The sequence below is a fragment of the Echinops telfairi genome, unplaced genomic scaffold (genome assembly GCF_000313985.2).
Source record: "Echinops telfairi isolate 266 unplaced genomic scaffold, ASM31398v2 ScPeMD7_32;HRSCAF=126, whole genome shotgun sequence".
NCBI lineage: Eukaryota > Metazoa > Chordata > Mammalia > Afrosoricida > Tenrecidae > Echinops > Echinops telfairi.
Window position 1 is genome coordinate 1,355,456 of NW_022103929.1, and position 11,479 is coordinate 1,366,934.

Here is an 11,479-nt window from a genome sequence, read left to right on the forward strand (position 1 = left end):
TGTTCCCTTGTCCCTGGGTTTGTTAACATCACTTCCTTTCCTCCCACCTCCCCTTTTCCCATGTCCCCCGGAACTGTTGGTCCCTTTGTTTTCTCCTCCAGATTGTTTATCCAGCCTATTTTATTTAGACAGAACTGCGGCAATAATAACATGCACAAAAACAAGACAGAGTAAAACCAAGGAACAAAAGAAAAAACAACAAAAAGCCAATGACAAAACAACAACAAAAGAAAAGCCTGTAGTTAGTTCAAGGACTGTTTGTTGGCCTTTAGGAGTGTTTTCTGGTTGAGTCTCATGGGGCGCCAAGCCCTGGCCCTAAAGTCAATTTTTGGTATTCCCTGGGGACTTCGTTGCTATGTTCTGCTTGCTGTTCTGTTGCACACCCTTAGTGTTTTGACTCAGTGTCGTGGGATCAGATCGGGTGCAATTCCCACACTGTGTCTCCAATGTCATCCCCATAGCTCTATGGGTCAGTGAGGGACATCGTGTCTCATTGTGGGGCCGGCCATATGGTCTACTCTGAGCAGGAATATCGTTGTCAAGGCTTGCTGGGCCAGGATGTGCTCTACTCTCTCTTCCTCGCCCTTCATTTATTCCCGTGTGCTCTGATCAGACATGTCCCTCTCCCTGAGCTGTAGTTTCAGTGCTGTCCTCTGAAATAAATTCTTCTGGGTGAGGGGCAAGTGTCCACGTAGTTAGGATTGGGGCCGGCTCCTCAGACCTCTACACTGGTTCCCTACTCCATGCCTGCATGTTGCATTCACATCTTGGAGCACTGGTTGAAGTCTGGTCCCTCTTTCCCTGAAGAGAATACCCTCCCCTTGGGTGAGTTAGTGCCCTGTTCCCCTGCTACCCATTTCTTTTTTGTTTTTTTTTTTACCTTTCCCCCCTTCTTTTTAGTTGACTACCATATGTATCCCTGGATTTGGTCTGGCCCCTGCCATACTCCATGATCCTCACACAAGGAATGTTTGTATACAGTAGCTTTTTCCCTGTGCCCCTTTTGCACTTTTTTTTTAAGCTTACCTTGGTGGACTCATGTTGTACTTGTCCTTTTGTGCTTGGTTTACTTCACTTAGCATGATTTCCTCCAATTCTTCCCATGCAGCTAAGTACTTCATGCGTTCATCACTGCTTTTTAGTGATGCATAGTACTCCATTGTATGTATGTACCACAGTTTTTTAATCCATTCATCTGTTGATGGGAATTTGGGTTGTTTCTACCTCCTTGCAATTGTGAAGTGTCCCATGATGAATACTGGAGCACAGATGTCTGACCATGGTTTGTTTCTTGCCTCTTCTGGGTATATGCCCAGTAGGGGGATTGCTGGGTCGTATGGTAGCTCAATTACCATCTGTTTTGGAAATCTCCAGATCAATTTCCATAGTGGTTGTACATACCTACAGGTCCACCACCAGTGGATGAGAGTTTCTGTCTCCCCAATGCCCCTCCAACACTTGTTGCTTTTTAAAAAAAATTTTGGGCTATCTTTGAGGGTGTTACGTGGTATCTCATTGTTGTTTTAATTTGCATTTCTCTAATGCCTAAAGATTGGGAACATTTTCTCATATGTTTATTGGCTATTCAGATTTCTGTCCCTGTGAAAATTCTTTCCAGGTCCTTTGCCCACCTCCTCAGTGGGCAATTAGTTTTTTCTTTTTGGAAGCTAGCAGAGTATTGCAGATTTTAGTAATAAGGCCTTTATCTGATGTGTCATTACTAAAGATGTTTTCCCAGTCAGTACACTCTTATTCTTCTCTTGGTGAATTCCTTTGATATACACAGGTGTTTTATCTTCAGTATATCCCACTTGAAATTTGTGCCTCCTCAGTGTTTGTGTCCTCACCTAGTTCTGATAGCCTATGTATTCCCTGTGCCAACGTTCTCAAGTTGGTCCCAATTCCCTCATTGATGGCCCTAATAGTTTGGGGTTTTACCTTGAGGTCTGTAATCCACCTTGAGTTTATGCTTGTGCATGGAGTGAGATAAGGGTCTTGTTTCATTTTTCTGCAGGTAGATAATCCATTTTTTCCAGTACCACTTGTTGAAGGGGCCATCTGCTTCCCATTGGATCTTTTTTGGGCTCTTATCAAAGATCAGTTGTCTGTATGCTGATGATTTTATTTCTGGGTTTTCAGTTCTTTTCCTTTGGTCTCAGTGTCTTTCATTGTACCAATGCCATGTGGTTTTGACAACTGTGGCTGTATGATTGCTAAAGTCAGGTAGAGCAAGCCCTCCCACTGTGTCCTTCTTGAGGAGTTCTCTGCTAATTCTGGGCTTCTTCCCTCTCCATATGAAGTTGATAATCAGTTTTTCCATTTCTTTGAAGAAAGATGGGGCTAATTGTATCAGGATTGCATTAAACTTATATGGTGCCTTGGGCAGGACTGACATCTTTACTATATTGACTCTTCCAATCCAGAGCATGGGATATTCTTCCATTTGTTGAAGTCACACTTGGTTTCTTGTAATAGTGTGCTGTAGTTTCCCTTGTATAGATAGATCTTTGTTCTTTATTTATTTATTTTATTAACTTTTTTTTTTCTTTTTTAACATTTTATTAGGGGCTCATACAACTGTTATCCCAATCCATACACACATCAATTGTGTAAAGCGCATTTGTACATCGTTTCTCAAAACATTTTCTCTCCACTTAAACCCCCGACATTGGGTCCTAATTTTTCCCCTCCCTCCCCGCTCCCCCCTCCCGCATGAACCCTTGATAGTTTATAAATGGGTATTTTGTCATATCTTGCCCTGTCCGACGTCTCCCTTCATCCACTTTTCGGTTGTCTGTCCCCCAGGGAGGAGGTCACACACAGTTCCCTGTAATCGGTTCCCTCTTTCCTACCCATTCTCCCTTTACCCTCCCTGTTTTGCCACTCATACCACTGGTCCTATATGGCTCATCCGTCCTGGATTCCCTGTATTTTCAGTTCCTATCTGTACCAGTGTACATCCTCTGGTGTAGTCAGTCTTGCAAGATAGAATTCGAGTCATGGTAGTGGGAGCGGGCAGGAAACCTTTAGGAACTAGAGGAAAGTTGTATTTCTCATCATCGCTACATCGCACCCTGACTGGTTCATCTCCTCCCCGAGACCTAGATCTTTGTTCTTTGTGTGTGTGTGTGTGTGTGTATAAACTATTTATTAATAGACAAGGTTGATAGTCTTTATTTCTTCTTGCACACACCAACAGTTTGGCCACGGCTGCCAGTGGTCTTGGTGTGCTGGCTTCGAATTCAAAGGCTCCAGAAGTGGCGCAGTCCTCTGTGGGCGCGGATCTTTTTCAGCATTTCCAGATCTTCACGGAGCTTGTTGTTCAGACCGTTAGCCAAGACCTGGCTGTGTTTGCCATCTTTCACATCTTTCTGTCTATTCAAGAACTAGCCGGAATCTTGTACTGCCGTGAATTTTGCGTGATGGTGATCACGCGCTCATCTTCGGTGAGCTCTCCTGCTCTCTTGGTGAGGTCGATATCTGCGTTCCTCAACATCACATGAGCATATCTTCGCCCCACACCCTTAATGACAGTGATGGCAAAGGCTATTTTCCGCTACCCATTGATGTTAGTGTTGAGTACTCGCAAGATGTGCTGGAACCTCTCCGAGATTACTAGAGACATGGTGGCGGCAGCAGCAGTGGCGTGTAGGCCTCTGGTGGAAGAGCAGATCTTTTGTTCTTTTAGTCAGGTATATCCCTTGATATTTCAGTTTGTGCTTGGCTATTGTGAAGGGTACCACCTTTTTGATCTCCTCTTCTGTGGTCTTAGCTGATGTGTGTAGCAGTCCAATGGACTTCTGTTTGTTGATCTTGTATCCTGCACCTCTGCCAAATTCCTCTATTGCTTCCAGGACTCCCCTGTGGAGCTTTTGGGATTTTCCATAAATAAAATCATATCATCTGCAAATAAGGATAGTTTCACCTGTTCCTTCTCTAGACGAATACCTTTGATGTCTTTTCTTTGCCTTATGCGGTTAGCTAAAACCTCCAGTGCGATGTTAAATAAGAGTGAGGACAATGGGCATCCTTGTCTGGTCCCCTTTTTCAGTGAGATTGTGTTAGTCTTTTCTCCATTGACTACCACATTAGCTGTTGGTTTTCATATATAGCTTATATTGTCTTCAGGAATTTCCTTCCATTCCTATCTTCTCAAGTGTCTTAAACAGGACTTGGTGTTGGATGTTGTTGAATGTTTTTTCTGCATCTATCGATATTATCAAGTGGTTCTTAGAGTGTTTCATGTTAATGTGGTGAATGATTCTAATGGTCTTCAGTATGTTGAGCCATCCCTGCATCCCTGGTATGAATCCCACTTGGTCATGGGGAATTATTTGTTTTATATACTTTTGTATTCTATTGGCCAGTATTTTGTTAAGGATTTTTGCTTCGATGTTCATTAGAGATCTTGGTTTGTAGTTCTCAATTCTTGTGGGATCTTTGCCTGATTTTGGTATCAGCGTTACACTGGCTTCATAGAAGGAGTTCGGGAGTTTGCCGTCTTTTTCTATGTTCTGGAAGAGTTTGTGTAGGATTGGTGTTAGTTCTGCCCTAAATGCTTGGTAGAATTCTCCTGTGAAGCCATTTGGTCCAGGGATTTTTGTTGTTGTTAATGCCTTGAAAACCTTGTCTGTTTCTTCTATTGCTATGGGTCTGTTGAGATTCTTGATGTCCTTTGGGGATAGTCTAGCGAGGTATTATTTTTCCAAGAATTTGTCCATGTCTTCCAAGTTGTTGAATTCATTGGAGTACAATCCTTCATAGTACTGTGTAATTATCCTTTTGATCTCATTAGGGTCTGTTGTAATGTCCCCTCTTTCATCCCTCATTCTTACCTTTGAAATTTGTTCCCTCCTTTCTTTGGTTAGGTTTGCCATTGGTTTGTCGATTCTGTTTATCCTCTCAAAGAACCAACTTTTAGCGGCATTAATTTTCCCTATAGTTTTCTTACTTTCCGTCGCTTGAATCTCAGCCCTGATTTTTATTATTTCTTTTCTTTTGCTATTAGTAGGATTGTCCTGCTGACTCTGCTCTAGTTGTAAATTTTGTGTCAGCATATCAATCATGAGTCTCTTCCTTTTTCAGGCGTGCATGTATTGCTATGAAACTTCCTCTGATAGCTGCCTTTGCTGTGTCCCATAAATTTTTGTACTTTGTGTTCTCATTCTTGTTGGTTTTTAGAAATTTCCTAATTTCATCTCTGATCTGTGCCAGTACGCACTCTTTTTGCAATAGAGTTATTCATCCTCCAATTGTTTTTTTTCGTCTTTTTTTTTCTTTCCAGCCTTATGGCACAGTGGTCAGAGAGATTTCTATGATATCAATGTGCTTAAATTTATGTAGATTTGCCTTATGCTCCAGCATGTCGTCTATCTTCGAATATGTGCCATGTGGGCTTGAAAAGAATGTGGTTTTTTGGGTATTTGGATGAAAAGATCTGTAAATATCTGGTCAAATTGTCTACTTGTAGTCTCTATCCTCCTTGTTGAATTTCTTTCCCTGTGATCTATCTTTTTCAGAGAGCGATGTATTGAAGTCATCCAGTACAATTGTTGAGGATGTGATTTTTTTTTCATCTTTTGGAGGGTTTGGTTGACATATTCAGTGGGTCTCATTCGGGAAGTATATGTTTACAATGCTTAGTGGTTCTTTTTCTACCTTTCCCTTGAGCATTATATAGTGTCCTTCCTTATCTCTTTTTATGCTTTTCACTTTGACATTAATTTTATCCAAGATTAGGATTGCAACCCCTGCTTTTTGTGAATTGCTGTTTGCTTCGTATGCCTTTCTCCAGCCCCCTTTTCAGCCTATTTTTGTCTGTAGCCTTGAGATGTGTCTCCTGTTTACAGCAGATTGATGGGTTGTGGTTTCTAAGCCAGTCTGCTAGCCTCAATCTTTTATTGCCTGTGTTCAGTCCATTGATATTTAGACTTATTATCTCCATCTGTGGACTCTCTGATCTCATCTTACACCTTTTGTGTTGGGTGTTTTCTTACCCTCCTTATTAGTGTGTTGTTCATCTCACTGTGTGTATCATTCTTGACTTCTTTCCATCCTTAAGCCAATGCTATCTTGGGGTCTGTTTTTCTCTTTGTTGCCCTCTGGGTGAGGCTGTTCTATGTGGCGGTCTCTTACTTATGCTTGGTGAGTGTTGTTCTTCCCATACTGGGTCGGCAAGGATCTTTTGTAGGGCTGGGTTTATTCTAAAGAATCCTTTGAGATTTTCCTTGTCTGGGAAGACTCTTACTTCTCCATCTATCTTGATCGATAATTTGGCTGGGTAGAGTATTCTTGGGTTTGCATTGTTTTCCTTCAACTTTTGGAATATGTCACTCCACTCTCTCCTCTTCTTTATAGTTTCTGCTGATAGGTCTGAGCATATTCTTATTTGGGAACCTTATATGTGATTGTTTGTTTTTACCTAGCTGCTCTCATGATTTTCTCCTTTTCCTCAAAGTTGGATAGTTTAACTATTATGTGCCTTGGTGACTTCTTTTTAGAATTCAGTGTAGCTGGTATTCCTTTAGCCTCCTGAATGGTTGCCTTATTTTCATTCATTAAGCCGGGGAAGTTTTCCTCCAAGAATTCTTTCAGATGACTTCTTGGTTGTGTCTTCTTCCATAGTACAGTTATTCTGATATTGTGCCTATTCATAGCATCAGACATAGCTCTTAGGTTTTCTTCAGCTTCTCTGATGATCTTATTATATTTTTGTTCACGTTTGTTAAAGTCTGCTTGGCTGTCCTCCAAATCACTGATGCGGTTCTCTGCTTCCTCCAGTCAATTCTCGAGGTCTGTGGGTCTGCTCCTGGTTTTTGTTATCTCCTTCCCGAGCTCTTGTATTTCCTTTTGGTGTATGGACTTTATCTCCTCTATCATTTCATCCTTTTTCTGTATTGTTTCCCTCATAACCTGTATGACTCCACGCAGCATTCTGAAGATTTCTTTTTGTGGCTCCTCAGTGTCTGTTTCTTCTATGCATATCATTACGTTCAGGACATCTTCTGCCAATGCCTTTTGTTTCTCCTGTTTTTTTTTTTTGTTGAGTTCTTTGGGTCTGATTGCTGTTTGCGTAGAGTTGTTTTAGAGGAGCCAGGTGCCATTTTCCATGGAGTCGGAGATCACTGGCTTTCTCTGGGAGACTCGTAGGAATGCTTCTTTTAGCTTTCTACAGCTATCTTCAGTATGGAATTAACCTACCATGTTATCCTCCTGTGGCTTCACTCTCAGGGGCATGATCCAGATGGCTCGGGGGTTGCCTGCTTTGGTGTAGAACACCGCAAATTCCTCTGGTTGATAGGTCACTGCGGAGGTTGGACAGAAGTTCCTGCATCAGCTTGGCATGTTGGCGAGTGTTGCATGAGCTTTTATAGGTTGAGTGAATCACTAAGGTAGCTGGGAGGAAGTTCTCTCAGTCACGTGGGCCCACAGATTAAAAATAGGAGCTACCCCAGCCACACAGGCAGGAACTCCCGGGGAAGGAGTTGGGTGGAATATCCCCTGGTGGAGCTTGGGCTGGTTTCCCTTGCCTGAGCTATGCTGCTCAGGGTGGAGCTCACCTAACTGGGTGGGAGGCAGGGGGTAAGTTGTAAATGCCGTATGGTAAGGAGGCGTGGTCTGAAGGTCCACAGTGGCTTGTGAGGGAACAGGGAAGAGATAAAGAGGGGAAAAAAAATTAAGCCTGCTGAGACTGGGGCGCGTATAGAGAGAAGAGAGAAACAGAAGTAACAATAAAGCTGAGCCCCGATCCCTGCCTGTGGGGCTGCAAGGGTTTATTTCCTGCCCAGAGGTGGCGGCAAACTGTGGCAGTGTTGAGGAAAAGCTCCTGCACCGGCTCCAAATGGTCCCGGCTCTGGCCGAGACAGCGATGGTGCTAAGGTCAAACCCTAGCTGGCCAAGCCAAGCTGGCCTAGCCAAGCCGGTCTAGCCATGCCAAAAGCCCCTAGTCCCTCAAAACCGTGTTGATCTGTGTGTACTTATCTTTATGATGCTTCTCCTGTGATCCAGCAGTGTTGAATTTCCCTCTTAGTTACTCTCCTGGGCCGAGTCCCTCTGGAATGTGTTACTCAGTCGTCATCTTCCCGAAGTCTTCTGAATGTTGACTTTTATTGAATACTCTTTACATATCTGTTAAGAGGCTATGATTTTTTTCCCTTTTAATGAGGTAAGTCATGTTGATTTTGTTCAAGTATTAAACAAGCTTGTATTTGTTTGGGATAAAATCACATGGTTGTGGCATATTCCTCCTCTTATAATTCTGGATTCTGTTGACTAATATTTTGTTGATTTCATGTTTGTATCTATATTCATAAGAGATATTGGCGGCAACTCTTCTTTCTTGTAAAATTTTGCCTCAAGGTTATGCTGGCCTCTTAAAGATGAGAAAGAGGAATGCATTTTATTAAACTATTATATAAGTGGTATGATTTTTAAAATTTTATTAACTTCTCTATGTTTATAGACTTTTGAAGGAACAAGGAGAGCTTCTATGCATTTCAACAAAGTCAATATCATGCTTTCTCTCATTTCCGTTTATAAGAGGGGCTTCAAAGAGTTTGGGGGAGAATGGAATTAAAAGATACTGAAATTTTTTTTCATGAGCTTTTTAAGCCCCCTCATAACACCTAGAGAACATTCTATGCTACCACAATACTTTATTACCATCAAGAAATTAAACATTTATTCAGTAATGTTATGTAGTATATAATTCATATTTACATTTCCCCAGTTATTCCAATAATGTTCTTTGCAGCTGTTTGTTTTGATCATGGGTCCATTTAGGGATCACATAATGCACTTAGCTATGCTGTCTCTAGTTTCTTTTCATGTAATGTAAAATAGTTTGCCCTTTTGTATCTCTAATGTTGGCCTTAAAAAAAAAATCTCACTCCCTTGACATGCCCCTCTTGCCTTCTTATCTTTGCATTAGGGGAAAATGTTGACTCTTAGGTCTCACATAATTGACTTTTAAAAGAAGCACAAAACTCATAGGTGATAAGTTTATTTCATGAGCCAGCCAGTTGTTTAGCTGAAGGGTGACCTCTGGGAGTGGTTTTAGTACGTGTTTAAAGAGTATTTCAGGGCGATAGTCTCGGGTTCCTCTGCACGCCTCTGGCCCACGAAGTATGACTGTTTTTAAGAATTTGGATTTTGTTTTACATTTTTTCCCATTCTACTCAGGACCATCTATTGTGTCCCTGGTCAGAAGGGTTGGTACTAGTAGCTGGGCACCATCTAGTTCTTCTGGTCTCTTCAGTGGTTCATTAGGCCTGTGGACTCTTTTCTTCTTTGTGTCTTTGCTTTCCTTTCTCTTTTGTTCCAGGGGAGTAGAGACCAATAGGTGTATGGTAAATGGCTGCTCACAAGCTTTAAAGATGCTAGGCACAACTCACCAAAGTTGGATCTGTAACATAAACTTTATGTTTTGTGAATTGACTGAGTTGTCCTACAAGACTATTGTCCTAAGCCTTCAAACCTAGTAAACCAATCCCATGAAGTGTTTGTCTATATCTTGGAACCATCCATAATTGTGCCCCTGTATTTTTTATTATATATATGAGTATATATACAGTGTACACGTATGTGTTTGTATTCTATACAAGCCTTCCAACATTGGCGTTTTAGAGATTCCAGATAAGTTGTTTTGTAGAGTATATCATATTTAGGATTTTTCTCATTGATTACTTGTGCTTAAGTTCATGTTTAAATATTTCAGCAAGGATACCACATAAGTGATAGGTCTAATACCATGCTTTGTGTGTGTGTAAAGGACATACCCATCCAGCATTTGTACATGTACAGTTCATTAACAATGGTTACATACTTCACACTGTGTCACCATTGTCCCAGTCTCTGTCCATGTTGTTTCACCACTGTTAATTCTGCCCTTAAACTGTCTATTTAAGGAGCCTTGGTGATCCTGCAGGTGAATCATTGGACTGCTGGCTGCAAGGTCAGAAATTCAAGCACACCAGCTGCCACATGAATGAAAGATTAGGATGTCTGGGCCTATAAATATGCACAGTCTTGGAAACCCTAAGTAGGGCCACTATGAGTTGGGATTGACTTGATGGCAGTGGGTTTTGTCCACTTGATCTCATATACACAATTTTTTTTAAAAGAATTAATGTCCAAGCTGAGCCTTCTATATATAAGGGGTTAAATTATTATTGTATTTAAAGATATTTTCATGCGATAGTCTTGGTTCTACGCTTAAAAGTTGTTTTCAGGCACTATATATAGGGGTTCCTCCCGTCTCTGTGTCCAGTGACCCTGGTTTCCAATAAGAATTTGAAGTCTACCGCATTTTTACCCCCTTTTAATAAAGATCCAACTATTGGATCCTTGGTCAAAATGTTAAGTAGCCAGGCACCATCCAGTTTTTTTCTGGTTGTATGGCAAAGGAGGCAATCAGACCTGCAAACCATTTTCTCCTCCAGTTCATGGGTGGTCTTCTTCTGTTGCTCTAGGCAAGTAGGACCAATTGATGCCAGGCATTTACTGTCCTTGGAAGCACCTATTTTCCTTCCATTCCTTTTTTGTAAGCCTGAGATTTGTTGTCTTTTTATTCCCTTCTTTTCTGTCATGGTTTTCTGTTCCTGTTTTATAGTGGTCATGTTGTTTTCTATTTCATTTAATTATGCCAGTTTTTTAAAAGTTGTATTTCCTAATGGTTTATAAAACCATGTTTCTAAAAGTTACATTCTTTAAAACCAAAAAACAAAAACTTCTATTGGGGGCTCTTACATCTCTATCACAATCCATACATTCATCCAGTGTGTCAAGCACATTTGCACATAGGCTGCCATCATTATTTTCAAAGCATTTTCCCATTTGAGCCCCTGATATCAACTCCCCCTTTCTTCCCCCTCCCTCTCCCACCTCCCCCACGAGCTCTTGATAAGTTATAGATTATTTTTTTCATATTTTACATCATCCTCCATTGCCCCTCACCACTTTTCCATTGTTGCCCTGGGAGGGGTTTATATGTTAATCCTTGTGATCGATTCTCCCTTTCTCCCCTTCCCCTCCCATAATCCTCTTGGTATCTCTTCTCTCCTTGTTGGCCCTGAGGGGTTTATCTATCCAGCATTCCCTGTGTTGTCGACTCCCACCCATAGCAGTGTGCATGCTCTGATCTAATCCAATTTGTAAGGTAGAATTGAGGTCATGATAGTGAGGTGAAGGAAGCACCAAAGAGCTAGAGGAAAGTTGTATGTTTCATTGGTGCTATACTGCACCTTGACTTACTTATCTCTTCCCTGTGACCCCTCTGTGAGGGGATGTCCAACTGTATATAGATGAGCATTGGGTCTCCACTCCATGTCCCCCCTCCCCATTCACTTTGGGTATGGTTTTGTTCTGGGTCTTAGATGCCTGATACCTGATCCCATTGACACCTCATGATCACACAGGCTGGTGTGCTTCTTCCATTTGGGCTTTATAGCTTCTGAGCTAGATGGCTGCTTGTTTATCTTCA

At 41.6% G+C, this 11,479-nt stretch overlaps 1 protein-coding gene and 1 pseudogene across 5 annotated transcripts in view; one reads left to right on the forward strand and one right to left on the reverse strand.

Moving 5' to 3' along the window:
* The window catches only part of DENND1A (DENN domain containing 1A), a 624,449-nt gene that overhangs the window by 15,895 nt on the left and 597,075 nt on the right, over positions 1–11,479 (forward strand). The gene's annotated exons all lie outside the window — the stretch shown is intronic.
* On the reverse strand, positions 3,134–3,625 carry LOC101661061 (annotated as a pseudogene).